Source organism: Delphinapterus leucas, chromosome X, assembly GCF_059928025.1.
Source record: "Delphinapterus leucas isolate spDelLeu-1000000601 "Yukka" chromosome X, BTC_Dleu_Yukka2, whole genome shotgun sequence".
NCBI classification, from domain to species: Eukaryota; Metazoa; Chordata; class Mammalia; order Artiodactyla; family Monodontidae; genus Delphinapterus; species Delphinapterus leucas.
Genome location: NC_143150.1, coordinates 69170822 through 69197604, shown reverse-complemented (window position 1 = coordinate 69197604; position 26783 = coordinate 69170822). Strand labels below are relative to the sequence as shown.

General features: G+C 40.0%; 1 long non-coding RNA gene across 6 annotated transcripts; it reads right to left on the bottom strand.

Annotated features, from left to right (window-relative positions):
• Nucleotides 1-26454, bottom strand: LOC111178296 (uncharacterized). Of its 6 annotated transcripts, none has more exons than XR_002645622.2 (8): nucleotides 14567-26454; nucleotides 13026-13113; nucleotides 10778-10874; nucleotides 10537-10674; nucleotides 9306-9515; nucleotides 8711-9033; nucleotides 8192-8323; nucleotides 1-7067 (listed from the first exon to the last, which is right to left on the bottom strand). It is a non-coding gene; the product is annotated as an uncharacterized LOC111178296 (long non-coding RNA). The 6 variants fall into 6 exon arrangements; XR_002645621.2 differs by lacking the exon at nucleotides 10778-10874 and having other exon boundaries at nucleotides 1-369; nucleotides 5454-7067; nucleotides 14567-26448; XR_002645627.2 differs by lacking the exon at nucleotides 10778-10874 and having other exon boundaries at nucleotides 1-369; nucleotides 6207-7067; nucleotides 14567-26448.
• Between the last annotated feature and the right edge of the window lie 329 nt (nucleotides 26455-26783).

Genomic DNA, 26783 nt, shown 5'->3' with positions numbered 1-26783 from the left:
AAAGTTTTCAAAACAGTACATTTTTATTTGGCATTAAACAACAAACTCCCCAATTTGTCTCAGTTGTGACATACAGACAGCTCTAGATTGCTTTTTTGCTGGTCACCCATGCTGAACAAGACTTTTCGATCTTCAAAACAGCCATGGCTCAGAGATTCTGCGTTTCACTTCAGTTCACAAGTCCAAGTGTGCCTTCCATTCATCGGAGCATTTTGGCATAGATTCCCTTTGAGGTAGAAGGATAAAGATGAAGCCATTTCCTTTGTAAAAAAAGATTTTTTCACAACTTCATTTATGCCACAAAAATCAGATGATAACATGTTCTCTTATTCTTGTTTAGCAGTAGTGGTAGTCTTGGGATGCCAGAAACTGTGAAAGGAAGGCTCTTAGTTACTTTCTCCTTTCTACTTTCCAATAATGCACCCCCCACCCCCATCTGAAGAAAGGGGAGTTACTGAATCCAGCTAATAGCACATATTAAACACCAAACATTATTAACATGTCAGATATACCTGATGATTAAATTAAAATGTGCAAAGCAAAAACTAGAAACATCACCTTCAAATCCTCTTCAAATTTGCTCCCTCCAGCAACTATCTTTTGCCATTCATCTATTTCCTTCTCCATTTACTTATGTTATTGTTGGCTTGCCATGTAAACTAAAGTTTAGATGGTTTGAAAGTATGTAAGAATTATAGTGAATAAAGTCCTGTTCCTCTGCAGTGAATTTTGACTTTAGCTTTAAGACTACCTTATGATGGAGAGGTAACATAGATTTAATTAATAAATTCCATAATTATCTAACCCAAGGCTTAATCAATAACCATTAAACAAAAAATTGTTTCTCAAAAACTTACAGAAATGAGTGGGGACAAAGGACTTTGTCCTCATCTCAACAGTGACCAGTTACTGGAATTGCATTAAACTAAAAACAGCAATCCCCAAGTTAGATTCAGAGGTAGTAATGCTTTTAAGGCCAACCCTTTTTAGAATCAGGTTTGACCTTTTCTTTCACTCTTCCTCCTATCCCACCCTCTGTGAGTGATTTAAAAAACAGAAAAGGCCAAAACCCATTTGGGCCTAGATATAGAAGATTTTTTTGGTAATTTTTCCGTCCAATTTTTGCCAATTACTTCCAATTTTTATCATTCTTAAAACTTAAGCATGGTAAATTGTTAAGCTATTTTCATTCACTGCATTATTTAATTATAATAAGTCTTTTCTTAATCAGGTTTTGCTGGTAAAAAGGAAACGATTTCTAAGTTGTAAGTTGAGAAGCTGTTGCAAAACAGAAATCATGTCTCCATCTCCAAACTTGCTAAGTACTACCAGAGGATTGTTTTTTAAAGAGATCTGTTTAGGCAGTGTATATTTGTTAGAATGTAAAAGGTAAAGAATTGAAAATAGACAAAACCTGTGTTGTTTCAAAACCAATTGTGGCTTAAGTATGAGTGGTTCCCCAAGGCTGGTACCAATGAGACTGAGGTTTGTACCAATGAGACTGAGGTTTGGGAATCAGTTGTTTTTCATCCCTCTTTCTGCCCACCAACAGTCACAGCCATTTTTCATGAGGGATGGGTTAGGAAAACTGAAGTGTTTATTATAAGGAAGGTTCCTGCAACTTAAGGAGCAAGCTCAGTAGAAACCCTTGCTTATTGTAGTGGCCAGAGTGGTAGAAGAAATATGGAGTAGGAATTAAACCACACATTATTATTGAGGAACTAAGCCATACCCCTAACCAGAAAACAGACCAAGAGGCAAGTTTTAAAAGTTCTCTGGGAAGGTATTCATTTTTTCATGTCTCTGGGGCCAACTGAGAACCTAGCTAAGGAGCTTATACACAATAGGCACTCAAACATACTTGTAGAGTGAATGAATAAATGAAAAAAATGAATAAACAGTAACCTCTCCTCTTATATTCCAATTTCCAAGCCAAGCAAGTGTCTTTCAGTCAAGATCTGAAATAGAATAGACACTTCTATTCAATGAAGAGTTTCACTCAATTTCTTGTTTTTTTTAATTGCATCTCCAAGTGCATTTTGTACCAGATCAATTTCATTTAGCATCACCTTCTTCAATGTTTGTGTGAATGAATAACTAAAAAGCTCTCTTATTCCTACTCTACAAAACATGCCAAAGAGAAGGTGATCTAATTAATCATTCCATCTCAGTGTCTTAATATCACAACTGCTCAATGAAGTTTTTTCAACTAATGAAAGAACTGCAGTCTCTTATTAAATTTGCTCTTGTGTTTCCTCCATAAGCTAGTTAGATTAAAGTGTATTTTGGTCTAGGTCTTTTAAATCTCTTCATTCTCCTCAGCAGAACAGTATTTCATTCAAGTGAATAATTTACAAAATATGGAAAATTTAGGAAGAATCTTTTTTGTTAAGTGGCTTCCTGACTTATGAAGCCAATGAGCAAATACTTTTAAAACTAGTTGTTTCATCTTAATTCTCATCTTAATTTAACTATAATAAAAGCAGAATGTTAAAGAATTAAAGGACAAACCCTAAGGCCTTTTATCAGTCTTCTGGCTTCAAGCTAGGTCAATGAGCAAGTGACATTGGGACTTTCTAGAGCCAGGAAAAATGTCTTCATTTTATATTGAAAGAACCATATCTTTTTTTTTTTTCCTATTTTTTCAATTCCAAGACAAGTCAATAGGTTTTCTGGACCAGACTTAATCTACTAATTCATCCAGAGAACAGGAACTCAAGTATTTACTCAAAAATCAAAGGTGTTTCTGGATCTTCAGCTATGATCTGTGATCTATCTAATGCCCTTTAGACTAGGCCCATTTCAATTCTGTTATGTTCAGGACCTAGAATGATGTATTCCACATAAAAGATGCTCTGTTAATCAAATTAATCTAAAAGCCAACCTGAGCCATTTTTTACTCCTTTAATGTCTCTAAGCCAGGCCAGGGTGGATCTAATTCACCTCCATCTTCAGCATTTAAAAGACCAATGGAGAACCATAACACCTTGCTTTAAAAAAAAAAATTCCCATTTCTTTGGTCAGGCCAGGGAGCAAGTAGCCTTCTGGTATAGATTTTATCTTTCCACCTAGCTCAGCATTCAGCATACTGCCTTGCACAATTCCATTTTGCCCATGTTTTTAAATTTCATCAAATAGGCTTGGCAGTGGTTAAGTAACTTTCAATCTGGATTCCCACACCTGTTACCTCATTTCCTCCTGTGACCATCTGATAAGGATAACATCATTTTTATATCCTAGTGCATGTGCAGTTCTGAGCCTCATAGAAAGGAATCAGTAATCATTCATTAAGCCAACAGTTAATTCCTTATATCTGTATAGAACAGTAGGCTTTGTAAAATTTACACACAGATCTCTGTTGCAGGTTCAATAATAATGACGATGAATTTTTGCATCCCCAGTTGCTATCTCTGGGAATAAGAGAGAGTAAGTAATCAATGTCCATTCAGCAGATATGGCTTATATATTTATATATGCCAGTTTAAGACTTACAAATTGATTTTATACATTACCTTCTGCTGCCCAGAACACAAGAAAGATGGACTATCTTCACATCCCTGATGCTTATCAAGGAGACTGGCACATAATAGATAATTATTATCCAGTCTTGCATTCATCAGATATCTAATCCTTTACATATAAAAATGTTCAATAGTTAACAATCCTTCCTCAAATTTTTTGACTTTTTTTCATGGTATAGTAACTGTGATATAATTTTGTAAACCTAGTACTAGGCACACCAAATGAAAAAATCAATAGTTACATTTATATGGTGCTTTAGAGTCCACAAAATGCTAACATTGCCTTATTCTCAGCTTTAGGCACAATAAAATGATAAATTTGTATATCTCTTTATGCCTATAACGGTGAGTTCACATAGTAGGCAACTGATATTAATAATCCATTCATTTAACAAGCATTTAAACCCTCAGTTTGTATAACTATTTATACCACCTTTCTCATATGGGTCAAGCACACAATGAGAATTTTGTAGAGACCATGCCTGTCTCACATAAGTTTGTTCACATAGAAAACATCTAATGTCTTATATTTATACAGCACGTTATAGTTAGAAAGCTCAATCTCATTCATTACATTTTCCTGCTACCAGGGAAAATATACTGGTAATAATTTAATTTGATATCACCAGTAAAGTCTTTATTGATTAAAATAAGCAAGATCTAATTTTTACATCCAAATAGTATAGGACATAAACCTCCCTCTTATTACTTGGGAGCATTATCTTGGATTTCATAGTACCTGAAACAATAGCTGGTACATATAAGGCACTTAATACTTATTCATTCATTATAAACATATAGCCCATTGGTATTTATACAGTGCTTTAGTACAAAGCACTTTAATATGTATTGCCTATCTAAAAATTTTAATTGTTCTATAATGAGAACATTTTTTTCCCTTTGACATCTGTAGTGCCTAGCATGGTATCTGGCACATTATAAGTGATCACAATAGCTTAAATCCCTTGTATTTCCAGTGTATTTTATAGTTTAAAAGCAGTTTTTATGTTTTCTCTTCTGCGACTTGGAATACTGTATTTTTACTCAAAATCACCATAGCCACAGAAACACAATGGCCAGAAATACATGAATTATTCATTTATCAAACACTTAATTCCTAATATCTGTACAGTATTACATACTTTTGACAAAGCACTTTATTCATGCTTCTTTTATTCCTTGTATCTACAGTGCCTAGAATGTATATACTATGTAATCAATGTTCATTCATCAACTCTGAAACTTGTAAGTCTTTAAAGTGCTTTATAGTTTACAACTCACATTCACATATTTTTCTTCAGATCACCTAGATATAATCATAGTCATTGCATCTTTAGTGTCTAACACAGGGACAGGCACACAGAAGGAAATTAATATTGTTCAGCACACAGTCCCTGGCAATTACATCAGGGGTGATAAACTGTGGCCCACAGACCAAATTCACTTGCTTTTTTTAAAAAAAGCAACAGAGACCAAATGGCCCGTAAAACCTACAATATTTACCATCCGACCCTTTCAGAAAGGGTGTGATGACCCCGATTTACATAATGCTTCACAACTGGCAGTTCATTTTCAAATGTTAGCTGTGCATGGATGCCAATACACCATTAATGAGAATGCCTTGCTTTTTTTCTGTGTTTTACAGTGCTTTCATATATAATCTCAATCATTAAAATTATCTTTCCTCATGGTAAGAGGAAAAATATCAAGGAAGCGATTAAACCTCCTAAATATTCCCACCTTCTCTCATCTTTATGCCTAGAGGTAGGTATTAAACACAGGGGCAGGATTGGTACAGTTTACCACATTATTAGGCCACTACTATGAGCAGGGAGTTCAGGCTGCTTCCTTGGGGCCTCACTCTTTCCCAGGCCCAATCCTCCTTTTTCATAACTATCAGTAGGAACCCCAAACCTCAGGAATCCTGCTCACCCAAGCTCAAAGAAGTAATATGTTGCTGGCTGGTGCTTCTCAGCAAGCTGGCACTTCTCAGCAAGCTGGCACATCTGTGTATTTCTTGTCTAGTTCTTCTCATTGGCCTGGAGCATCTCTTCACATTTTCTCTAGATAGCCTGGCACTTTTTTTCCACTCAGTAACCTGATGCTTTACTTCTCTCATCAGCCTAGAGCTTCTGAGGAAAGAGGGGACTGAAATATAAAGTCACCTATGTGTCCCTCTCAAGTGGAGAGGAGGTGAAGAGAAATGGAACTTTGCAAAACACCAAAACCTTAATAAATGGCTTAAAAGTGCGATAAAAACTGGCTTAAGACTGGCCCAGGCATAATATTACTGATCTAAAGGTGTGTTTCTTTAAAGTAGCAGCAACATCAAAAATGACATCTCAAAAGAAGTGGGTTTAAATGGAGATATGAGAACAGGAAAGGGAGAACTGAAAATGTCCAAGAGTAGGGAGGAGAACAATAGAAAAGAGCTGCGGTTTAGGGTTCTCATCTTGGAATTTCCTTTGGTCTTGGGGCTTCTATCCTTCCTGGATTCTGGGTCATGGGCCTCCAGCTTCCCGCCTAATTTAGTCTGGAGATATCTGTCTCTCTTGGGCCTTCTGTCTGTATAGACAGGCTTGAGTTCTGGGTCTTTATGTGTGCTTGGGCCCTTCCATTTTTGGGTCATAGGTCTTCAAGCGAAGGCTTTTCATCCCATCCTGGGTCTTTGGCCTTCTGTCTCACCGAGACTTGAGTCTTCCGTCCAACTCCAGTCTAGACCTTTGGGCCTTTTATTGGTCTTGGATCATCTCACAGGCGGCCTGGCATAAGGAACAGCTCTTCAATGCTTATATTTTGATAGCTGACACTCTGCACCTATTAGGAAGGGGTTAGGAGACCCCTTTGTTACAAACACACACACACACAAAAGCATGCACACACACATGCACAAAAAATATGCAAGGAGAGAGGACTGCATGAAATCAAAGTGGGGGAGACACAGACTCAAGAAGAGACTGAAATACTCAAAGGTAAGTAGAAAGGCAAAAGCAGAGAAGAAATAAGAGAACACAGAGGTGAATGCTGACATGGAAAATCACAAAGAACAAAGAGACACTGGGGCACACAAAGCAGGAAAAAAAGAGAAAATGGCCCAAGAGAGGCAGAAAGAATATGTAGAAAAGAGCAATGCAAGATAAAGAGTAGAAACAGCAGAAGGGTGGCCAGTATCAGAAAAGGTGAAATGTCAAACCATCAAGGGGAGGGGGTGACAAACAGTTCACAAAGAGAAAAAGAAGAGAGGTAGGCATAGCAAGAAATGAGCAAAAGGCACACAGCATGTGACTCAAGAGACACAAAGAGACGAGCAGTGAAAGAAGAGCCAGATCTAGGAGAGCAAGGAGAATCAGTAACAAAATGAAAAAACTAGAGAGAGACATCTAAGACAAGACACAGACCACTCTTCGGTACAAGAAAGAAAATGAGACAAAGATATACAGAGAAGAAACTAGTAAGAGAATCATGGAAATGGGTAAGACACACTTTAGTTAGAGGAGAAAGACCAAAGACATTCAAGGAAGAAATAGATAAGCAAACAAAGACACACTTATGAGTTTAAAAGATAAGCAAAGGCAGACATTCAGTGGAAGAGGATAAGAAATAGAAGAGACAAAATACAGTGAGGAGCATGGTAGGCACAAGAAGCATCACAAAGAGAAGACAACAAAAGAAAACAAAAAAGTGCATTAATAATTGCAATAATCTATTATAAGTGCCAATACTATTTATATTACCACTAACAATAATAATTATAAGAACAGTATAAGAACAACAACAATCACCAACAACACAGATACTCTTCTACTTAAACTTTTAACTTAGGAATTTCTTACATAGGACCAAACCACACCAACTCTGTGCCACTAGATGGTATTAGTGGTCACTTGTATTGTGTCAAATGAACTTATGAAACTTCTTAGGTTACCTTTTACCTTTAACCTACCATGTGCTAGGCACTGTACTAAGCTCTTTATATAGATGATTTCATTTAACCTTCACAAGCAGACAAGTCTAATCAGAATCTAAATTGCCAAAGGCTGTTCACCTAATGAGTGGCAGAGGATTTAAACACAGTATGTGCCTCTTAACATTCTGTTACAACTGTTTCCTAGAATTTCCAGGAGAGCCAAACGAGGTGCCACAGGTGAGTGAATATTATAATAAAGGGCCCTTAGAGAGCACCTAGTTAACCCTCTCATTTTATATCTTCCCCTTTCCCCATCCCTTATAAAACTGACTTGATTTTCACACCCTTCACAATTATAATGGCAGCTTCAGGGACTGGGTTTTCCTTAACACTAAACCTTAACTGCAGATTCTCTCACAAAAAGAGGTGAGAAAGGCCCACCCTTTTAGCAAAAAACAAAAACTTTTTTGGTTTAAGTTTCTATATGTTTAGGCCTCTAAGGGTGGCAAAAGATTTATGCAGTGAAGATAAAGAACAGACAAGGTAAAACTAAATTACCCTGTGACACAACTGGTAGACAGACTATATCATCTTTGAGTTGCTTCAGGGAAACCAATTAGTAAGTAGATTACTGGTCATCCTCCCATCTCACATTCAGCTCCCCTTGCACATTAGATCACCATACCCCATCCCATACAAACCTCCAACAAACAGCTATTAGCTCTAAAATGATCCTCACAGGATTACGCCACCACCAACTTACTTCATTCTGCTATTCTAAAATTCTAGAGTGCCAGGCATGTTGATCTTCCTTTGGTGTGTTCAAATGTCTTGCTCTTTGCACTGCTTCTGGGAAAGATAATGATTGGACAGATATGAAGGGAACAATCAGGAGCTACAAAAAACGAGAAGGAAACCATGTAAATGCCATAAAGAAGTATTAACTGAGTACTGTGCTAGAGTTATGGGAAGATTCAAATTAATGAGCTATAGAAAGTATCTCTACGGAGCTTAGAAAAGTATAAAGTTGAAGCTTTTATGTCTTTAGAGATAAAACTAACACAACTGCCTCATTCAACAGAATAGGAAACTATGGCATAAATAGGAAAATGTCTTGCCTAATAACACTTGGTGAGCCACTGGAAACACCATCAATCACAGCCTTATTCCTTTAGTTGGATAGTAATCTGTACAAAGCCTGTACAATCAGGACTTACTACACTGAACAGTTACCTCTATCTCCCAACCTACATCCCCCTAACCACCCTCTCTCATCACTGACCTAGAATACGCAGGGTGCTAGTTCTTTAGATCCAGCCTGACGATAGATAACTTTGTGCCACTTCTAGTCACATTCCCACTCATAGTTGTGAAGTTTCTGTCAATTAGCAGGCACAGCATAAAAAGACACAGCTCTGTTTTATCTTCTCAAACAGCTTGTTTTTTGTTTTGTCCAACAGCTATCCCAAGGCATCTTGAAGTACGTAAATGATTGGCAAAGTTCTCCAACAGGGCCTCAAGGGAGACTTTGGAGACCAGAGGGTCCAGAATGATGATCTGCCCATGATCAATGTCACAGATGTGGCAGTTGTTGTCCATGTTCTCCTAAAAGAAAAAAAATTTAGCTGAAAGGCTCTACCACATGCTACAGTCCCACCCTAAACACCCTAACTCATACAGCCTGCTATTCTCTTCACATCATCATTTTCACCCATGTCACACCCAGTTGCTTCCCAGGTTAATTAGAAGCAGTTTTTACCAAAGCAGACATAGTTGACAATGACGAAAATAATCTAAATGGAAAGCTAAGTGCAATGAATACTGAAAAACAAGAAATTAAAGACTATTTATTATGCTTTTAGGGACAGCTCACCCACCTCTGGATGTGTGGTGGTTGTCTTGAGATTTCATCCTCCTAACTGGGCCCAGGAAAGAATCTTGGTAGAACCTCCTGGCCTAGGGTTGTTGCTCAGTGATAGTGAGTTTTTCCCTTGGAGGATCCTCATGCCCCATCTCCACCTAGGGATCGTCAAAGGGAATGGGTCATTAACACTGTAAAGCAACAAGCCTATTCTTCTGAGGAAGATCTGGAGAAGAGATAAAAGAAAAATAAATTACTTAAATGCAGTACACTGGGAAAGTCTGTCCCAATGAGTAACTAGGGGTTAAATTAAACTATGTCTACCATTTTCTTCAGATGGATTGAGGACTGGAGATTTAGAACTATGTAGAACTCTATTTTCTAGCTACCAGTCTAACAACATGCAAATTCTTCTACTCATTCAAGCTCCATTCCTTGTACTCCCCCTCATCTCCAAGAGCAATTTAGAGCTGAATAATTACCAAAATTCCCGTATTGTGTTTTAGTCGCCAGTCTCCACTGATGAACAGTCCTCTAGAGAGTGTGGATTTTTAATGTCCTGGTATTCTCATAAAATACAATGGAGGTCAAGAAATTAAGGGGCTGAAAATAATAAAAGGAGAAGCTAAAGCTTTCTCAACCAAGAGAGCCATCAAGACACTTTAGAAAAGCTCCAATGTGGTCTGACTGTATGAGTTCTGTAAGAATTCTTCTTCACATTGCCTCAGGCTTCTTTTATAAAGTACTATCTATCTTAAGAACTGAGCAATCTATCTCAACCAAAGTGCCTCTCTCTCACCTAGTTTTGTAGCATCCCCCTCTTTTAATTTGTGTATTAAGTAGTAAGATGCTGGAACATTGCCAAGGTAAACAGAACTGTTTTCTACTCAGTCTACATGGTACATTTCTTGAACAGCTTATAAAAATGAGGCACCACCAAAGTGCCAGGATATTCAGAAAAATCAAGAATGGCTACAGGTGTACAAAACCCCAGTTATTACAACAACTAAGCAAATCTATGCAAAAGGAAAAACAAGGTACAGAAGGCTAGGGGTCCAATAAGTAGCTTACACAGGCCCTTGGGTCTCTGTTATTCTACCCTTATGCCCAAAAAGAAAAAAAATAAAAAACTGTGTAGAAATTGATGAAAACTGGTCCATGTTCTGTTTTAAAAAGGAGAAGTGCAGGAAGTTAAAGCCCTTAAACCCAAAGACAGAATTCACACAATAAAAAGCTCCTTACACTACCTTTTTCTCCAGGGAGCCGGCAAGCCATCCTCTTAGATTGTTTGGAGCTTATCCAGATTCTCAAAAGGAAAGACCTGTTGAATGTAGAGCTTCTTAAAGCTGCTTGCAGTTCCTCAGGTCTCACATGCTCAGAATGTCCTTGAGAAGAAAGACAGGGCTCAGTAAGATACAAAACTGCTGAGGAAACCTCAACAACAATCAAAAAAAACAAAACAAAAAAAAGCCATTAAGAAGCATTAACCTGAAGCATTAGATACAGGTGTCTCCTGTCTCTCCTCTCTAGCCTGTTGTCTCCTTAAGGTCCTGTAATGGCAAGCACTGGCAGTATCACAGAAGAACTAGGCAAGTATAGAAAAAGAACTAAATGAAAATATGGGTCAAACCAATAGCCACCTTAAGGGCTGACTAAATTTGTGGCCTAAAGATGCTGAAAATACTTCAAGATACAAGGTAGCAGAGCAATTTCTACTACTGCCTGGAAGTACAATTGCCTCGACCATTTTTAATAATTGGCTACCTGCCCTTACTATAGCATAGGAGCTCACTGAAACAGGTCTAAGTCAGGTTTGCAATCTTGAAAGTACTTTTTATGTTATGGTATGGTGTGGAAAGCACAAGGTATGGCTTCCAGATCCCTGATCAAGAATTACCATATTATAAGGACATTTGTGTCAATATCAAACAAATCCTAGTCTGTGAAAGATCACTTATTCAACTCTCTTCTCTAGATAAGATGTCCAATAAAGCTAAACTGGTATTCTATGATGTTCCCAATATGAGAACAAGCTTCAAAGTCTTTTGGTAACATCCTTCCCCATCCTTACTTAACCTAAGATTAGATACTTCATTGCTTCTAGTTAAACATGGCAGTTCATACATATTTATACATATCTACTCAAGCTCCTTCTTGAAACTCCATTAATGATAGTTGAGTGGACAATCCATATGCAATCAAATTTACCCAGAGAATCTTAAAATTAATGAATCCAAGCTCAAATTCATTTATGCACTGCTTAGTTAAGGTACCTAAAAGGAAACAACTGCTCAGTCTCTCCAGGTCTTCTGAGCCACTCTGAAACATATTTACTGAGTATGGCTACTTTAGCATCAAAGCCCTCTAGTTTTGTTAAATTTAGCATGTCAGCTAAGTTTCATACAAACACTTGAGATCCAACTTGAGTTAGATTTTGAAAGACACCAGTGTTAAGTGCTAATTGTCTGTAGCCAAAAATATGGTAGCGGGAAAATAGTTTTCTTCCAAATGAGTCCTTAAGACTTGAGACAGAAGAAGGCATTAACTCTGTTTAACCATACACAACTATACTCTTTGCCATCAGAGCTTATAAGGTTTGGTGGAACAGTTAGTTAAGTTCAGATATCAGTTTCCTTCACTTTAAGCTGCTAAAAAAAGTTTTCCCAGGACGCTTTCACATATAATATTTTAGCAGCCACCACAGATCAACTTTTAATTCTTTACTTCAAGTCACAAACTCCCATCCAGGTGTACATTTGATGATCAGGGCCCAGCTACCCTGAAAAGAAATTATATCATAGCAGCCCTGGGTCTTAAGATCTTCTATAATTTAGGGAGGTGGTTAGAGAAATGTATAGATAAGCTACAGAAAGATAGTAGAAAAGCTCAAGGGGGTTATAGGAAAAGACACACAAAACCAGGGTCAGAAAACTCTCTCCAATCCTATATATTAAGGTTCTATAAGGAGGAAAATCAGAAATCACAATAACCATTTAGAGAAATGCCAAAAAATTTTAAGTGCTTCCTTTCTTGATCCTTTGAAAATGATAAAATGTAATTTTCAGGGGTTGAGGTATTTAATTCAAGTCCCTGTCTTAATTCATCAGCAGTCCTTGACACTGAAGTTGAGATGGATGGTGATTTGATCCAAAGTCAGAGCCAGGACCAAAAGCTGTGTTCTTATTCCCGGTTCAGAACTTTTTCATAATTTTGCCAGCATCTCACTCCTTCTACCCCCAAACCCATGAAAAAGAATAGTGATTCACTCCATCCAAGAAAACTAGTGCTTCATTAAAATGCATTTGTAAAAAGCAAGGAATACTAGAGTAGTGCCTGTAAGCCCTCAGCTTACACAGCTCCTGACCCAACTGAGCAAGGTGCTCCCTAGGCACACCTTGCATTTTCCCCTTGCTATCACTTTGCTTAGTAAGAGTGTTTTTCCCCTACTCTTCTTCCTCTATGCCCAACAGAATTTCCCCAACTTTTTATGGTACTCATCAAATTGCCCAACACCATAATGATTTGTTCATTTCTGCATCCTCCATGAGATAGCAAATTCCTGGACAGGAACTATGTCTTTGGTTTTACTATTTATTCCAGTGCCTGGTCCAATAAATATTTGTTGCATAAGGATTATCGCAAGTTTGAAGATGCCCACATTCCCAGAGCATCCCTTTCTACAACTGCTAGAGATTTTATTTCAAGCAATGAACTGAAATACAACTCCAAGATTAACCTTTGGATGCTGTCTAGGGCAGGCTTCAATCCACCTAAAATCGATCCATCCTTCCTCTTGAGTGGGGGTACCAGCTCAGAATTCATCCCTTTAAAACAAATTCCAATAAATATAGTTGTATATTAATATTGAATGATAATTTGATTAGCAGCAATAACAGATATCATAAGCATAGACCAGTGTTTCTCAAATTGGGGTGATAAGATCCCTGGGGGTTTATGGATATATTCTCATGGATCCCCAAGTTCTACATAAATTATTTTAAAAATTATATATCTTGACAAAGATATCTTGAAATTGGAAAACATGTTTATATTGCAAATAACTTTAAATCAGTGTTCCTCAAAACACATATTCTTTAGGATCTCAAAAAAAATTTGTTTCTTTAAAAGGTGTTGAATCCTGACAAGTTACTTCAGTTTGAGAAACAATGGCATAGACCATGTTTCCAAGAAGGCTCAGGACCATCCATATATTATCTCCAATCGGTCAGACAAATAATGTCTTTAGGCATTGGCAGGGGGGAAAACAAGCTGTTAGGAAATACGGATATGAATTAAAATGGGCAGTAAGAAAAGCCCAACTCATTAGTATGATTCTTCTTGCTCCTGCTGGGATACATGTATATGCACAGAAAAGTGCTTCAAATTTGATATTAATATTTTTCAGCTGAATCTTTGTGTTTGTTTAACATCAAAGAGGCTAAGTTTTTTCGCTTACCAAAGTATCTGTTGAAAAAGGTGAGGGGAAAGAACATATCAACTTCATCATAAAGTAGGTGAGGTCATGGTTTTCTTATAAAACATACTTCTCCATTGCCCTCTTGCCAAACAGGTTCCACAAATATCTCAAACTAAAAAGACACTGCTACTCTCATCTGTTCTTGGGCAGAGATCTAACATATCAGATTTATACCCCCAATCCCTAGAGCTTGAAAAGCATAAGCTTCAAACAATTAACAATCAACAATTTGTCAGCCTTGGCATATAGCCAAACACACTGGCTAGGCCTTATCTCTCATCACTTTCCATGCCTCCAAAAGAGGTAAAAACCAAATGACATTAAAATAAACCAATTGTACTACCCAGATGGCTGCAATATTAATCACGTCCCAGACCAAAGACAAAAAGTTAACCCACCTCTTTTAAGTTTATCCTATTAACTTCAAACCCTAGTGTGCTCCCTTTTTAAAGCTCTATAACTTATAATTCACACAAGACAGCACTTGATTATCATATCCTAGAGTTATTTCAAGTGTGCTTATATTAGCTCCTTTAACAAGACAACCATCTTGGGGATGAGATTATATAGGACTGTATCATTTCTACCCCTCACTTCAGTGTAACCGAGCATAGGGCCAGATACACGATACTAACTCTGTTATTTTGTTTGTTAACTCATATGGTGATATATAAATTGCAGATGAGGTAGAAACATGGAAGAAGACTTATAGGACCCTCTGACTTTTCTATGGGTAGCATCTAAAAGAAAGAAAACAGAACAGGGAAAAGATTACTTAATAACTGCAAAGTAGTACTTACAGTATTCTAAAGAGCCAGAGACTTCTTACAGCTGTCCAAGAAGCTAGTAGTGCAAACAGCACCCTGAGCTGGGCGAATCTTTTGACATCCTTCTCAGAGAAGAGTATCCTTTCTCAGCGATTACAAAGAACTGCTGTAGTGATAACTAGTTATTTGCTCCAGCAGTTCCATATTAAATACTTCTCTGCCACCAAACACCCTGTACACTAGAGCTGGAATATTATTCATTTTTACCAGGCAGCTACCTCACTGTTGAAATTTATATCCAAAAGAATGATTAGACCTTGGCTTATTTTTCTTTTCATATAAAATGGGGAAACTGGTTCCATCATTTCTAAGTCCTCACTTCAGTGTTGTGCTTTAGGCTACTTTAAATTAGCAGAATTAAACAGGGGGCATTTTATGTAATAGATTAATCAAATAAATTGATCTATGGTTTTCAAAAGCACCTCAGCATATGTTCTCTCATTTTTATCCTTTTACGCAATCTTCTTGAAATAAGTAGGGGCTGGTTGGAGCTCCAGATGAAAAAATTTAAGGATTAGGAGGTTTAGGTAGTTTTTCTAAAAGTGAAAATTGTTAAAGCCCAAACAAGGAATGGTTTGAAAATGGTGGTAGAGCCCAAAGATACTGGTCTTAAGAGTTCCACTCTAGAACTCCTTTGATCATACTAAAATATCAAAGTCACAGTGGTCTATCCACAGACCCACCACCCTTAGTAAAATGAGAGACACTGGTCATCAGGTACATGGTATAAATAGGTTTTTAGACTTCAAAATTTCAATGACCAGGTTATCAATTCTACCTTGCAATCTTCCTTACAACATAAAAAATTAACAGCAACTTTTTGGTTGTATCTTGGCAGTTGACACTATACAATGGCAATATACAAGAAGAGAGGAGAGAGTCTTAGCCAGGCAATCTGCTTTGAAAGGAAGAATGCACAGATAGTGCTAAACTTCCTTCCTGGGGAGACAATTTTCAATTGATACTTATGTATAATGAAAACCCAAAATAAAGGGTAGCAATCCAGTTCCCTTGGGTCTGACTTGCCTTGGGCATTTTAACTAGTAAAGCAGTAAGAGGGGGGCAGGAATGGTTCCTGTCCCCAGAATGTAAAAATAATTGGAACTGGGATCATTGACAAATGCAGGAAAAGGAGTGAAGGCCCAGCCACCTAGTTCAGGCCTGCTTTTGGTAGTCAATACTGCACAAACACAACATCAAAGTGGTAGGGAGATCTTGGGCTGATGGGCTAAAAAACTGGACAATTAATACTGTGTTAATAACACCAAAGGGGTTGTGGGAGGTCAGCACTACTCAGAAGTAATGCAAAGAAGGAAGTGGAAGGGTCCATGTCTAACGGGCCGGACCAAAGAAAGTGCAACCAAGGTATTACAGAAATTCAAAATGGGCAAAACAATGACATCTGAGATTGTTAACGTTTTAAGTCCAAGAGAAAAGCATTTTGCTCAGTCAACATTCCCCATCAACTATGCAAAAGGGGCAGGGCAGGAGCAGGAGGGGCAAGAGAGCACAATCTTATCTGGATACATGGACACCTGAAATTGTGAGCATTAATATTCCGTAAGAAGGGTCCAAGGGCAGGCAAGTGGTCTGGAGAGGGAAGATAATGGCAAGACTATGACTACTTGGAGTTTGATACACTGGAGCCAGTGCAAAAGAAGTGGGAGTATCGGTCGTTGTTTGATGGACAAGTTCACAGCATACTGCAGTGTTTATACTTTATTATGCCATGGGAAGTTGGAGCTGGGAATGCTTGCCTAACAAAGCCAGGGAGGAAAAACCCATTGCTAAATGCCATTGTGCTCATCAGCAGTCCCAGTAGAAGTTTTGTGTCATTAGCAGCCCCTGCAGTAATGCAAAGGGGGTGCAAAGGGATGCTATCCGACTCTAGAAAGAAGGGAGAATAGATAATTGCAAATATTCACATTATCAGTCCAAAAAAGGGGCCTTAGTCAGTACCCCTGATGTATACAGTGAGGGTACAGGGATCCTATCTAATGATCGTACTTTTGATATGTTATTGGTGCATATTAATTGTCCAAGAGCTGAGGTCATGATAGTTAGCTGAGGGGATATGACATTAGTCTACTGATAAAGACAACAATTTCGATTATGTATATTAACGGTCCACTAGAAGGGACCTTGGGGGAAAACAGTATCCCCTGCAGTATTACAAAGGAGATAAAATAGTCCTAGAAGTAACAGGGTTGTGAAAAACTGCAATTCTGCACATTAACTGTCCAAATAGAAAGGTCTTGGTGGTGGGCACAACCTACTGGAAGGCATAGGAAATGTGGGGGAGGAGGGGATCCTTGTCTATTGCCCAAGAACCAAATGCAAATATGCACATTAACAGGCCAAGGAATGGGGATTTAGGGGTCAGCAACCCTGATATACTGCAAATGGAGGGCAACAGGATAAGATGAACTAAGTTGCAGTTATGTACATTAATGTCGAAGGGACATGGTGTGGTCAATTAAAATCGTATACCTTGTACAAATATAAGGATCTTAAAGTAGCGGGCACTCCCTGCTAAAAGACAAAGGGAGTGGGGAGATAGGTGCCCCCATCAACTGTACAGGAACATGCACAAATGCAATTATGCACAATAACAAGCCATAAAAAGAGGCCTTAGTGATCATTACCCCTGCTGTACTACAAAAGGGGTCTGAGAGGATAGGATCTTATCCATATGGGATGAGCCATGTGCAGTTATGCACATTAATGTCCAAGGTGACTGGTTGTGGTCAGTTACAACTGTGCACCTTGACTGTCCAAATTTAACAGTCCTGTGGAGGGGGCACTTCCTGCTGGAAGGACAGGGAATAGAGAGGTGTCCTTGTCTAGTGCACAGGAACCCAGACAAATACAGTAACAGGACAAGAAATGGGACTTAGGGGTCAAAATCTTTGTGGTACTTCTAAGGGGTTTGAAGGGGAAGGATCCTAATGTAATTGTCATTACACGTATTTGAGAAAGGGGCCTTAAGTGAACAGTACCCCATGCAGTAAAGCAAAGAGAGTGTGAAAAGAGTCAGGGACACAAGTTAACTCAAAGGACCATGGACAATTTTAATTACACATAGTCACAGTCCCAAAACAAGGGCTTTAAAGTAGTAAGTAACCTGTGTTTCAATAAGTGGAGTCCTGATCTAAAAAGCACAGTTGTGGACAACTGAGAATGTATACAAGACAACTAAGATTGTGCACATTAACTGCAGTAGTGTGTAAGATCTTGAGTAGTAGGCACCTCCTGTTGGAATATAAATAGAATGGAGAGGGTCCTTACCTGGTGTACAGGTACAGGAGCAAATGTAAGTATACACATTAACAGTCCAAGAAAAAGAATCTTGGCTAGTCAGAAGCCCCCGCAGTAACGTAAATGGGGCAAGGAAATGGGATCCTAATCTAACAGAAGGGAGCATGGGTTACTGAAATTATGCACATTTATACTCTAGAGGAAAAGCAGCCACAGTTGATCAGGACTCCTGATGCAAAGGAGGTGAAATGTGATGGAATCCTAGTGTAATTTTGCACATTAACTGTCCAAAAGAGAAACTAGTCAGTAGTCCCTCCTATAATACTAAGAACTCAAGATATTAGCTTGTCATGAGGGCACATGCACAATGAGTCCCAAGAGAAGGACTCTGAGTCACTAACATCCCCTGATATAATACAGAAAGGGAGGGATATTAATTTAAAGAGAGGGGCCTTGAACACTGGAATTTTGCATGTAAATACTCCCAGAAAAAGTAACGGAGGTAATTAATACATCTTCTTATAAAACAAAGAGAGTACAAGGGACTTAAGTGAAAGATATATTTGTGGTCAATTACCATGGGTCACTTTATTCTAGTACAAAGGTCTTGAGTAAAGGGCATCCACCACTGAATACAAGGGAAATTAGTGAGGTCTTTATATACTGCAGAGGAAGAAGGACAAATGCAATTGTGCATTAACAGTGAAAAGAAGGGGCCTTGGTGTTCAGGACCCTATGCTGTAATGCTGACAGGGTGTGAGAGGATGGGATGCACCACAACAGTCCCAAGTACCCTCTGTGGTAATGCAAAGAGAGTAGAAAGGGACTGGAAACTAGACTGACAGAAAGGACCATAGTTGCAGTTAAGCATCTTAAGAGTCCCAAAAACGCTCCCATGTAATGCAAAGGGAGTAGGAGGTAACGGGATTCTAGACCAACAGAAGGGAACACAGGTGCAATTACCATCATGACAGTCCCAAATGCCCTCCCAGGTAATGTAAAGGGAGTCATGGGATCCAAAACTAACAAAAGGGACCACATCTGCATTTAAACACATTCACAGATCCAAGTACCTTCTGTGGTAATGCAAACAAAGCTGGAGGGGATGGACCCCAGACTAAGAGAAGGGACCACAGCTGCAATTAAACACTTTAATAGTCCCAAGTGCCCTCTGCTGTAATGCAAAGGGAGTAAGAGGGCATGGGAAGTGAGACTAACAGAAGGGACCACAGATGCAATTAAGCACTTCAACAGTCCCAAATACACTCCTGGGTAATGTTAAGGGAGTTAGAGGGCATGGAATCCTAGATTAACAAAACAGATTACAGCTGCATTTAAGCACCTTTCTGTCCCAATACCAACAAGTAATACAAATGAGTAGAAAGGGATGAGATCCTAGAATTACAAAGGGACCACAGCCAAAAAACGAGCACAGTGACAGTCCGAAATATGTTCCCAAGTTACGTGAGGGAATTGGAGTGCTTGAGAAAGTACACTTAACAGATGGGACTACAGCTGCCACTAACCACTTTAAAGGTCTCAAATACCTCTGCAGTCATGCAAAAGGAGATAGGTGGGAATGGGATCCTAGGTTAACATAAGGGATTGTACCTGCATTTAATAAGCACATTAACAGTCCCTTGTAGCCTCTGTGGAAAGGCAAATCAAGTAGGAGGGGATGGGATCCCAGACTAACGAAGGGACAGGAGTCCAATTAAAATAGTCCCAAGTGCCCTCTGCAGAAATGCAAAGGGAGTTAGGTGGGAATGGGATCCTAGGTTAAAAAAAAAGGACTGTACCTGCATTCAAGCACAGTAACAGTCCATTGTACACTGTGGTAATGCAAATCAAGGAGGGAAAGGGAATCTAGACCAACAGAAGGGACAGCAGCTTCAATGAAGCCCATTAAGAGTCCCAAGTACCCTTTGCAGTGATGTAAAGGGAGTTAGGTGGGAATATAGTTCAAAGTTAACATAAGGGACTGTACCTGCATTTAAGCACATTGAAAGTCCCTTGTAGCCTCTGGGATGATGCAAAGGGAGTTACGTGGGAATGGGATCCCACCTTACAAAGGGACTGTAACTGCATTTAAGCACATTAACAGTCCTTTGTACCCTCTTTTATAATGCAAATTGAGTAGGAGGGCATGGGAATCTAGACGGACAGATGAGACTGTATAGGCAGGTAAACGCATTAACAGTCCCAAGTACGCTCTGCAGTCATGCAAAGGGAGTTAGGTGGGAATGGGATCATAGGTAACATAAGGGACTGTAGTGCCATTTAAGCACATTAAAAATCCCTTGTACACTCTGTGGTAATATAAATCAAGTAGGAGGAAATGGGATTCTAGACTAAGAGGGAAACTGTAGCTGCATTAAAGCTTGTTAACAGTCCCAATTACCATCTGCAGTCATGAAAAGGGAGTTAGGTGGGATTTCGGGGTTAACTCAAGGCACTGTACCTGCATTTAAACACATTAGCAGTCCCTGGTAGCCTCTTTGGTAATGCAAATGGAGGCAGGTGGAAATGGGATCCTTGAACTCTACCTGCATTTAAGCACCATAACAGTCCCTTGTACCCTCCGTGGTAATGTAAATCCTGTAGGAGGGGATGGGATCCTAGACTAAGGGACTGTGGCTTCAGTAAAGCCCATTAATAGTCCCAAATACCCTCTGCAGTCATGCAAAGGGAGTTAGGTGGGAACAAGATCCTAGGTTAACGTAAGGGACTGTAGCTGCATTTAAGCACTTCAACAGTACTTTGTAGCCTCTGTGGTAGTGCAAAAGGAGTTAGGTGGAAATGGGATCCTGGTTATCAAAAGGGACTGTAGATCCATTTAAGTACATTAACCATCCCTTCTACCCTCCTCTGGTAATGCAAATCAAGAAGGAAGGGAACGGATCCTAGACTAACAGAAAGGACTGTAGCTGCGATCAATCACATTTAAAGTCCCAAGTATTCTCTGCAGTCATACAAAGTGAGTTAGTTGGGGGTGGGATCCAAGATTACCGTAAGGGACTATAATTGCATTTAAGCATGTTAACAGTCCCTTGTACAGTCAGTGGTAATGCAAAGGGGATTAGCTGGGAATGGGATCCTAGGTGAAACAATAAAGGGGACTATACCTGCATTTAAGCACATTAACAGTCCCTTGTATCCTCTGTGGTAATGTAAATCTGTAGGAGGGGATGGGAATCTAGACTAAGAGAAGGGACTGTAGCTGTGATTAAGCCCATTAACAGTCCCAAGTACCCTCTGCAGTCATGAAAAGGGAGTTAGGTAGGAATGGGTTCCTAGGTAAAAAAAAAAAAAAAAGGGACTGTAGCTGCATTTAAGCACATTAACAGTCCATTATACCCCCTTTGGTAATGCAAATCGAGGACAGCCTGGGAATCTAGACTAATAGAAGGGAGGGCAGTGCAATTAAGCCCATTAACAAGTCCCATGTAGGCTCTGCATTAATGAAAAGGGAGTTAGGTGGGAATGGGATCCTAGGTTAACATAAGGGACTGTAGTTGCATTTAAGCACATTAATAGTTATACAGTTTGTGGTAATGCAAACTGTGTAAGAGAGGATGGGAATGTACACTAACAGAAGGGAATGCAGCTACAGTAAGCTCGGTAACAGTCCCAAGTACCCTCTGCAGTCAGGAAAGGGAGTTAGGTGGAAATGGAATCTTAGGTTACAAAAGGGACTGTAGCTCCATTTAAGCACATAAACAATCCATTGTACTCCCTTTGGTAATGCAGATTGAGTAGGAGGGCATGGGAATCTGGACTAACAGAAGGGGCTGTAGCTCTAATTGAGCCCATTAACAGTCCCAAGTACCCTCTGCAGTTGTGAAAAGAGAGTTAGGTGGGGATGAGATCCTAGGTTAACATAAGGAGCTGTAGCTGTTTTTAAGCCCATTAACAGTCCCTTGTAGATCCTGTGGTAACGCAAATCATGTAGGAGTGGATGGGCAACTAGGGTAACAGAAGGGACTGTAGCTGCAATAAAGCCCAATAACAATCCCAAGTACCCTCTGCAGTCATGAAAAGAGAGTGAGGTGGGAATGGAATCCTAGGTTAAAAGGAGGGCGGGGAGAGATTTCACTTGCATTTAAAAGCACATTAACAGTCCTTTGTGTCCTCTGGTAATCTAAAGGGAATTAGGAGGTAATTAGCTCTAATGGGATACTAGGCTAAGATAAGGGACAGCAGTACAATTAAGCCCATTAGCAAGTTCTATGTAGGCTCTGCAGTAATGAAGAGGGAGATAGTTGGGGATGGGATCCTAGGTTAATATAAGTGACTGTAGCTGCTTTTAAGCACAGTAACAGTCCCTTGTACCCTCTGTGGTAATGCAAAGGGAGTTAGGTGAGAATAGGATCCTACCTAAAAAAAGCAAATGTTTCTACATTTAAGCATATTAACAGTCCCTTGTATCCTCTTTGGTAACCTAAAAGGAATTAGGTAGGGATGGGATCCTAGACTAACGGAAGGGACAGTAGTGCAACTAAGGCCATTAACAAGTCCTATGTAGGCTCTGCAGTAATGGAAGGGAGATAATTAGGGATGGGATCCTAGGTTAAGACAGGGGACTGTAGCTGCATTTAAGCCCATTAAAAGTCCCAAGTACTTTCTGCAGTCATTAAAAGGGAGTTAGGTGGGAATGGGATCATAGGTAAACATAAGAGACTGTAGCTGCTTTTAAGCACAGTAACAGTCTCTCGTGTACTCTGGGGTAATGCAAACTGAGTACAGGGATGGGATTCTAGACGAACAGAAGGGACAGCAGTGTAATAAAGCCCATTAACAAATCCATGTAGGCTCTGCAGTAATGAAAAGGGAGTTAGGTGGCAATGGGATCCTAGAGTAACATAAAGGACTGTAGCTCTATTTAAGCACATTAGCAGTCCCTGTACTCTGTGTTAATGCAAATGGAGTAGGATGGAACAGATTCTAGATAACAGAAGGGACTGTACCTGCAACAAAGCCCATTAACAGTCCCAAGTACTCTGCAATCACGAAAAGGGAGTTAGGTGGGGAGGGGATCCTAGGTAATTGCATTTAAGCACATTAACATTTCCTTGTATCCCCTTTGGTAATGCAAATGGAGTAGGAGGGCATGGGAATCTCGAATAACAGAAGGGATTATGGCTCTAATTGAGCCCATTAACTCCCCCAAGCACCCTCTGCAGTCATTCAAAGAGCTTTAAATGGGAATGGGATCATCGGTAAACGTGAGAGACTGTAGATGCATTTAAGGATATTAGTCTCTACACTCTAGGGTAATGCAAATCAAGTAAGAGGAATGGGCTCCTAGACTAGAGGGACAGCAGTGCAATTAAGCCCATTAACAAGTCCCATATAGGCTCTGCATTAATGAAAAGGAAGTTAGGTGGGAATGGGATCCTAGGTTAACATAAGGGACTATAGCTCCATTTAAGCACATTAACAGTCCCAGTTACCCTATGTGGTAATGCAAATCCAGTAAGAAGGAAACTGATTCTAGATTTACAGAAGGGACTGTAGCTGCAGTAAAGCCCATTAACAGTCCCAAGTACCCTCTGCAGTCATTAAAAGGGAGTCAGGCGGGAATAGGGTCCTAGATAAACATAAGGAACTGTAGCTGCTTTTAAGCACAGTAACAGTCCATTGTACCCTCTGTGGTAGTGCAAGGGAGTTAGGTGGGAATGGGGTCATAGGTAAACGTAAGAGACTGTAGATGCATTTAAGCACAGTAACAGTCTCTTGTACACTCTGGGATAATGCAAATTGAGTAGGTGGGATGGACTCCTAGATTAACAGAAGGGACAGCAGTGCCATTAAGCCCATTAACAAGTCCATGTAGGCTCTGCAGTAATGAAAAGGGAGTTAGGTGGCAATGGCATCCTAGATTAACATAAAGGACTGTAGCTCTAAGCACATTAGCAGTCCTTTGTGCCTTCTGTGTTAATGTAAATCATGTAGGAGTGAATGGGAATCTAGACTAACAGAAGGGACTGTAGCTGCAGTAAAACCCATTAACAGTCCCAAGTACCCTCTGCAGTCATGAAAAGAGAGTGAGGTGGGAATGGAATCCTAGGTTAAAAAACAGGGGGAGGGAGCTTGTACATGCATTTAAAAGCACATTAACAGTCCCTTGTGTCCTCTTTGGTGATCTAAAGGGAATTAGGAGGGGATGGGATCCTAGGCTAAGATAAGGGACAGTAGTACAATTAAGCCCATTAGCAAGTTCTATGTAGGCTCTGCAGTAATGAAAAGGGAGATAGTTGGGGATGGGATCCTAGGTTAACATAAGGGACTGCAGCTGCATTTAAGGACATTAACAGTCCCTGTACCCTCTGTGGTAATGCAAATCCAAGAAGAAGGAAACATTCTAGATTAACAGAAGGGACTGTATCTGCAATAAAGCCCATTAACAGTCCATTGTCCCCCTTTTGGTAATACAAATAGAGTAGGAGGGCATGGGACTCTGCTAACAGAAGGGACTGTAGCTCTAATTGAGCCTATTAACAGTCCCAAGTACCCTCTGCAGTCATGCAAAGAGATTTAGACAGGAATGGGATCATAGGTAAACATAAGAGACTATAGATGCATTTAAGCACAGTAACAGCCTCTCATACATTCTGGGGTAACACAAATTGAGTAGGAGGGATGGGATTCTAGACTAACAGAAGGGACGGCAGTACAATTAAGCCCATTAACAAGTCCATGTAGGCTCTGCATTAATGCAAAAGGAGTTGGGGGGCATGGGTTCCTAGGTTAACATAAGGGACTGTAGCTCCACTTAAGCACATTAACAGTCCCTTGTGCCCTTTGTGGTAATGCAAATTGAGTAGGAAGGGAATGGATTCTAGAGTGACAAAAGGAACTGTAGCTGTAATAAAGCTCATTAACAGTTCCAAGTACCCTCCGCAGTACCCTCCTCACTCAAAGGGAGTTAGGTGGGGATGGGTTCCTAGGTTAACATAAGGGACTGTAGCTGTCTAAGTCCATTATCAGTCCCTTGTACTGCCTGTAGTAATGCAAATCATCTAGGAGGGGAATTGGTGCTAGACTAACAGAGGGGTCTGTAGCTGCAATCAAGCCCATTAACTGCCGGAAGTATCCTCTGCTGTAATGCAAAGGCAGTTAGTTGGGGATGGGATTCTAGTTTAAAGAAAGGAGTCATTGGGACTGCAATTTTGCACCTGAACAGTGTCAGGAAATGGCCTTAGATAATTAGCACCTTTCAGAAGTAAAGATGGTGCAGGGTTCCTGATACAAAAGGCTCAGGCGTAATCAATTAGGTTTGTGCACATAAAATGTCCTAGTGCAGAGTTCTTAAGTAGTAAGTGTCCTCTGCTGGAATACAAAGTGGGTGGGTGTGACTAATTCACAGGACATTGACAAATGCAACTATGAACATTATCAATTCAAGAGAAGGTTCCTTGAGAGTCTGACCCATATAGCATGCAAATGGGATACAGTGGCCCATTAAAATGGATAGGACTCTGGACAACTGCAACTGTGCAAATTAACTGTCCAAAAGCTGAGTTCTTGAATAATCTGCATGACCTAGCAGCAGTCCACCAAGTGTGGGATTTCATTTTTTATTGCATGGGACCATAGATATATGTAATTATGCACATCAATTGTTTAATAAGAGAAGGGACTTTGGGTAATCAGAACTCCTCAGAAGAAATGGCACAGAAGTAAGGGATATCCTAGGCTAATGGATGGGACCATGGGAAATGAGGATTTTACATATTAATACAAAGTGATAGGTAGTCTGAACTGCCTAAGAGCAATGAAGAGCATGGGCGGGTCTTAACCTGTTAGGCAGGACCATGACTAACAGTAGTTGTACCCATTAATATACCAAAGTAAAGGACTTTGAGGATGAGCACTTCTGCTGTAGTGCAAAAAAGTTGCAGAGGACTTGTGTAATGAACAATTGGGATTCTTCTCATTAATAATTCGAGGAAGATGGTCTCAGGTAGTCAGCACTGCCTAATAGCAATGCGAATGGGATGGAGGGTCATTGATTAATGGGGAAGACGATGTACAGTTTGGTACTTTAATTGTCCAAGAACAGCAGGACTCCCGAAAAGCAGAGCAAAATTGGTAGGATGCCTTTGTTTAATGGACAAGGCTATGACAATTGGGACTGAGCACATTAACTGTGGAACAAAAAATCTGGGTTTTCTGTGCCCCCTGCTGAATGCAAAAGGGTTTTTGACTGGGATCTAATCCAATGGGCAGGATTATGAACAATTAGAATTTCACTCAGTGCAAAGAGTTTAGGTGGTCAGCACAGTATATATGCACTGTCCAGAAAACTGGGATTGTGACTACTGCAGCAATGACAGAGGAATGGTTTCTCCTTCCTTAAGGACAGGGGATTGAGAAGATTGAGTAACTAGACTTATGAAAGCTCTCAATTAATTAACATTTCCTAACAATGCAAAGGGTGTGTGGATTCTTTGTTCTAACATGGGACAATGGACAAAAGGGATTCTGTACATTAATTGAAAATGGTGACTCAGGTAGTCAGCATTCAAGATCTGCAATGCTAGAGGCACACAGGGTATCCCAGTCTACTGGGTGAGCAACGGACAACTTATTTTTAGCACTGAATCAATGCAAATTTCACGGGCTTTAGGGAGAAACAGGACTGAGCCTGGGCTGGGGCTGGGGCTGGGGTTGGGGCAGGGGCTGGGGCTGGGGCAGGGGCAGGGCCAGGGCCAGGGGCTGGGGCAGGGCCAGGGGCTGGGGCTGGGGCTGGGGCCGGGGCTGGGGCCGGGACTGGGGCCAGAGCTGGGGCCGGGGCTGGGGCTAGGGCCGGGGCTGGGGCCAGAAAGGGGGTTGCTGGGAACAGGGCTGGGGTGGAGCTAGAGGCTGTGGAGTCAAGGAACCACAGAAAATTGAAATTATGAGCAATAATACTCCAATATAATAAGTT